The sequence below is a fragment of the Macaca thibetana genome, chromosome 7 (genome assembly GCF_024542745.1).
Source record: "Macaca thibetana thibetana isolate TM-01 chromosome 7, ASM2454274v1, whole genome shotgun sequence".
Lineage (NCBI taxonomy): Eukaryota > Metazoa > Chordata > Mammalia > Primates > Cercopithecidae > Macaca > Macaca thibetana.
Genome location: NC_065584.1, coordinates 105,495,778 through 105,501,777, shown reverse-complemented (window position 1 = coordinate 105,501,777; position 6,000 = coordinate 105,495,778). Strand labels below are relative to the sequence as shown.

At 53.5% G+C, this 6,000-nt stretch overlaps 1 long non-coding RNA gene across 1 annotated transcript; it reads left to right on the top strand.

The window, feature by feature from the left end:
- Positions 1-2,558: 2,558 nt before the first annotated feature.
- LOC126958049 (uncharacterized) lies at positions 2,559-5,020 on the top strand. Its single transcript, XR_007727055.1, has 3 exons — positions 2,559-2,738; positions 3,863-3,952; positions 4,810-5,020. It is a non-coding gene; the product is annotated as an uncharacterized LOC126958049 (long non-coding RNA).
- Positions 5,021-6,000: the final 980 nt, after the last annotated feature.

Here is a 6,000-nt window from a genome sequence, read left to right as displayed (position 1 = left end):
TGTAAGCAAACTGAGGCAGAGAAAGGAAAGGTGCTGATGAGGATTTGAACCACCTAAGCTGCAGAAACCCACTGGGGGTTTCCTAGGTTCCGAGCTGGCATTATCTTTCAGAACGATCTTCTAGAAGAGATCACATAACACTGTTACAAAGGATCTGGAGAAAGGGACCCTGGCTTCATGACTCTGACTCTCCAGTCATGATTTACATTTTCACTTCTTACACTCTCTTTCATATGAAGTCAATTTACAGACTTTCATCAAGCCCTTAGAGACTTTTTGTACTATCCATGACAAGTTCTTGATGTTATCTCTGCACTTTTGACAAATTCTTAGCAGTTAACTTACAAGGCAGTTAAGATTTTTGTTCCAGCACAACATAGCTAGGATAGGGTCAGACATTCAACAAAACAAATATTTCCCAAGCATTTATTGAGTGGGAGATAAAAAGCACAAAGCATAATTATAAAACATTCTCCCCTGCCACCATAAACATTTTTTTAAAGCCTTACAGAACACAGCATAACATGACCAAAGCAAAAATAGTAAGGACGAAAGAGGGGAGGAAGGGGAAATATCAGCATGAACTAAATATGACCCAGAAGAGCCTTGATGGTCAGACATGCAAAGCCAAATTGGGTAGGGTTAGGGGTGGCTGTCAGGGGCACATTCTATAGGGGAAAAATAGCTGATACAGAAGCCTGAAAGGAAAAGCGGGCAGAGCGCCTGTACAGGACTCTTACCTGCAGCATCCAGGGTACAATGCGCCTTTCCAGAACACAGCAGCGGCCAGCCCGGCCCTGGGGAGAGGGATCGCTCAAACAGCACCAGAGGCTGCATTCCAACTTTTCCTCCCTCAACGAGTCCGTTTTCATTGTTAGTTTCTCCTTAAACACAAACTTAAAAACGATTGGCTGAACATGCAGGAACAAGGAAAACCTGACTGAAGAATGAGGCCTTTACACTTAAGGGCCTTGGGTCCGCGTGAGGTGGCTCAGGTCTGTAATCACACAACTTTGGGAGGCAGAGGTGGGTCATTTGAGGTCAGGAGTTCGAGACCAGCCTGGCCAACATGGTGAAACCCCATCTCTACTAAACAACACAAAAGTTAGCCAGGCATGGTGGCGGGCGCCTGTAATCCCAGCTACTCAGGAGGCTGAGGCAGGAGAATCACTTGAACCCATGGATTGTCAAGAGAAGGAGGCTGCAGTAAGCCGAGATCGCCCACTGCACTCCAGCCTGGGCGACAGAGTGAGAGGCTCCATCTCAACAAGCGCCTGCCACCATGCCCAGCTAACTTTTGTATTTTTAGTAGAGACAGGGTTTTACCATGTTGGCCAGGCTGGTCTAGAACTCCTGACCTCAGGTGATCCACCCCCTCAGCCTCCCAAAGTGCTAGGATTACAGGAAAGAGCCACTGCGCCCTGTCAAAAACAGAAAATCTTAAAGGCCTTTCCCTTTTCCCCGCCTGGGCTCAAACAACAGCTGGAGCCGCCCTGCCACGCCCAGTCGCGGTTCTGGGGAGCAGGCCGGCTGACTGAGGGCGATCATGGCCCCGAAAGGGCTGCGGGCGACGCGCGACGCGGGCTCCCAGCTCGGGGCTCGGGGACGAGGGCGAGAGGTGCCAGCAGCCCCCAAGCCAGCCCCCCGCAAGGAGAAAGAGAGACGCGCCCTCCGCCTCCTCCCACCCAAGCCTCCGGCAGTCCCGGCGATCGGGGCGGGCCAGTCACAGGAGAAAGGGGCGCGTTGCCCCGCCCGGGGAACCCGGGCCTCTCCCGGGCAGGCTCCCCTTTGTCCGGGTACTTCCGGAGCCTCCTCTCCGCCCTCGCCCTGCCCCTTGGGGCCGCCGCTGGGCGCTGACACGGACACGGACACACAGACGCGGACATCTTACCCTCATCTCCGGCGGCAGGGGCGCGGAAGGTGAGCCGGTGAGGAGCCGCTGTTATGGCCGCGACCACCCGGTGGGGCCGCTCGGCGGCGCTCTCGCGGCTCCGCCTCTTCCCGCTGCCTTGACTCTAGTCGGAGCATGGCAGGGAAACCGCAAGGGACACCGAGGCCTCTGCAGGGAGCTGTGGGGCGGCCCCTGGGCGGCTGCTCCCCTTGTAACCGACTCCACCGACAGGAGGCGCGGCTCCTGTGAAGAGGCAGCTTAAAAGGGCAACAGCACCACCGCCCCGCTGCGGCCTGGGAAGGGGCTGCCTCCACCCCGTCCCCCTCCCTCTCATCCCTCACCCCTCACCCCTCACCCCCCACCCCTCACTCCCGCGCGCCCAGTGAGCACCCATTTCGGCGGGTGCAGGAGTCCAGAGCATGGGCGCGCTTCCGGCTGCCCTTTCCTCGCCTTGACCCAACACTACTGGACCCATCTGGTCCGTTCCTCACACTGGCAGACTGGAGGCTCCTGGCGGCACAACCACCAATGTGTGTGTGTTTTGGCGGGGAGGCACAAAACCACCAACTCGTGTGTGTGTGTGTGTGTGTGTGTGTGTGTGTGTCCGTGTGTGTGTGTGTGTCCGTGTGTTTGTGTGTGTGTCTCCCAAGGGAACAGCACTGCTGAGTTCAGGCTGAGTATTAGCTCATGGACTGTCAGCAAAATACAGTCACAAGAAGGCTATGTGCTGTTTTGTCTTTTGCAGTGACATCATGTTTGCAGTGACATCATGTTGCTCATGTTTTATGTTTTTCAGAGTTCATTAGTTTCTGTTTGTTCTCAGTTAATATCCAGCTCAATAGATTGTGTAAGTAGAATACCCCCCAAACTGAAAGTCACCTACATAAAATATAGTGAAAAATTTGTCACCCCCTTAAACTATAGTTGAAAACATGTACTCATTAGTTTTGTGTAGCCGACACTGGATACTGGGTAAGGGCACAGGATCCCAGGGCTAGACTGCCTGGGTTCAAGTTCCGATTTAGCCACTTGCTGGCTTTGAAATACTTGACAGGCTTTAAGCCTCAGTTTCTTTCTTTCTTTCTTTCTTTTTTTTTTTTTTTTTTTAACTTAATCCCAAATGTGATAGTAAGTCTCAGTTTCTTGATCTGAAAAACAGAAATTATTCAATGAGAGTCTATGTGAAAACTTTAAAGGTTTTAAAGCCCCTATCTGGCTCAGGAAAGTCCTCAGCTTTAGCTGTTAAAGTTTTAAAAGCCACTTTAAAGTTTTTAAAGCCACTGCCTGGCTCAGGAAAGCCCTCAGCTTTAGCCATTGATAGCTTTGATTATTATTGTGCTGGGTACACATGCATTAATGAGGCAGGAAAATGCTCAAGGATAACAACCGATACCCAGATTATCTCATCAGACCGAGACAGATGCATATGCGTGCATGCTCATGTTTTAGCTCAGAGCCATTTGTCTAAAACCCTCTTGAACTCAGAGGCCCAGGCAGTATCAACTTTACTTTGTAGTGGAGCCATCACTTTTGTTAATCAATGAAATTGACATAATGCTCTTTTTTTCTTTTTAGCACCAGCCATGTGCCTAGAGTTAACTGTGTCAAGAAGAGCATGCTTCAAGTGGCTGGAGTGAGCAATTCAACTTGTGGAGGAATGAGAAATGATAGTGTTGAGACAAGAAACACAAAACCCCGGGGTAAGGTAGGAATCACTGAAAGTCAGGCAAAGGAACTGGCATCCAGTGATGAGTCAGGCTTTGCCAGCCTCTGGCCCTACAGATGGCTCTTTGGAGAGGAAAAAATTAAGCCAGGCCCAAGGGCACAGATCGTAAGGGAATGCTGGCAGCTCTAGGCTGTCTATGAGAGTCCAGATTTGCTGCTTCACCCTGGGGCTTTAGGCAAGTCCCCTTTCCTCCCAGAGCTTCAGTATCCCTTCTATCAAATGATGATGTTCTGCCTTTCTCCTAGGATGGCTGTGGAGATCCAGGGAGGCAGTGGCCATAGGGATGCTATGTTAACTGCAGATGCAGCCGTAGGAGCACTTTGCTAACTGCCAACGTGAGTTCAGACTCTTCAGACTATTTGGCACCCAGGTCTATGGTGAGGTGTGACATGTGGGATGTAAGGTTTGATGCCTGCTCCGACTCCAGTCTTGCTAACACACGCTAAACATTTGACAAATCATGACCCTACCTTGGGGAAAAGGGCAGTCTGGGAGAGCTTCTTCAAGGCAGGCTGGCTTCAATGCAGTCCGGGGCATGACTGAGATAGGCTTACGTGGTGAGGAATTGGAGGATAACTGGGTAAAAAGCTGCCATGGGCAGAGGTGTAGTGTGGGTCGCATCGAGGATAGCCCCTGGCCAAAGCAGGGAACACAGACAGAATGAGGAAGAGCTCTGTGGGGAAGGTGGGGCATACGGTGGAGAACCTTCAAAGTCTGAAGAGTATGACTTGTTGGGGTTCAATGCTGTAGGCAGTAGGGAGCCATGGAAGGCTCTTAGGTGGAGAAATGACAGCTGGACATTAGTGAGCAAGCCCCGTCTCCATGAGCAGCGTGGGTGGTCCTCTGAGCACACCAGGCACGAGTGTGCAGGGAGCTGGTGCAAATGCCTCTGTGTGCGGGCGAGCATCTGTGTTGTGACTCTGCCCACGCATGTGCTTCAGTGTGCCGAGTGGCTGCACGTCCCAGATCCATGCGGCACATGCCAGCCGGTGAGGGTGCTGGGCACCTGCAGGTGGCAGAGAAGGCAGCGTATGCGTGTTTTTTGTGGGCATGTGTGTTAGTGTGTGCATGCAGGCCGTGGGGCCTCACAGCATGTGTGTGCACACTCCGGCGTGTGCGTGTGTGTCCCCCACCCTCAGGCCTGCCCCACCCATGCGTGTGACCTGCCATGTGATTTGATGCTGTCTTTCAGAATCACTATCGGTGTTCCCTGAGGAGCGTCAGCCTTGGTAGGTACATGCTTTGCTGCCTGCTGCATGAAAGGTCTGCCTGCCCCGCTGCCCCAGCTCCACACGGGGGGCACACCTGGGGACTCAGAGCCAGGCTCCCTGCCCCTCCCTTCTGGAGCTGCAGACTTGCTCTTTCCTCTTTCTGTCCTTGTGCTGCTGGCTGTCTCACTTCCCTCCCTGCGAGCCACGGGACTCAGTGTCACTGCTCAAGGTCTCCATGGCTGAGCCTGGGGGCTCTTAGAACAGGCTCCATGCCCAAGCTGGCAGACGTGAAGCCATCAGAGAGGGCACAGAGCTCATGCTTTATGGTGTAGGGGCTGGGAGCTTGGAGGGGGTTGTGTGTAGGGCTGGAATCTGAGGCGATCAGAGGCCTAGGCACATCATCCTGGGCACGCTGTACCTGTCATGCAGTCTGAGTCATGCTGCCAGGGCAGGTATCCAGCTCCCAGCCTGGGAGTGCCGAGAGCCAAATCCACTGCAGATTAAGGGTGATAGTTAGGGTCCCATGTCCTCTATCTGTCAGCAATCCAGTGGTGATCGAGGATAAAAGCCTGAGAGTCCCATACACACAGTCATCCCACAACACACTTCACAGACCGGGCAGGGACACACAGCCCCCTTCCCTCCCTCCCAGGTACCATCATAGCTGCTAGTGTGGACTGAAGGCAGGGTCCCTGGCCCCCACTGAAGCACTACCGCCGACCAGCAGGCTCACTCACCTTGGCCTGTTGCTCCTAGGGGTCGCCTGTGCTATTCAGCCAAGGAGACCACAGTGCCTGCTGGCCCAGCCGAGCTCCGCCTAGCGAGCCCACCTGCCTGTCCTGCCATGGACTCTTCCTCTTCTGCTTTTCCCATCATAAAGGGCCCAGCCTCACCTATGCAACCTGCAGCCCCCTGCCTACCAGTTGAGGCTCCCCTCTTAGACTTATAAGTCTATGTCCAGTGGCATCGGGCTACCTGTCCTCCTTGCCTTCCCCAGGGTCCCTCAGAGGACCCTGAGCTTTCTGACTGCCCAGAGGGGCCTCTGGTGCTCACTCCAGCCAGCCATCCCCTTATAGCTTCACCATTTTGTTTCAAGCAGTGTTCCTTCTCTATCAGGCCTGGTGGCTGTTGGGTGGGGCTCCCCAAGCAAGAGGTGGCCCTGGCCAGTGGGT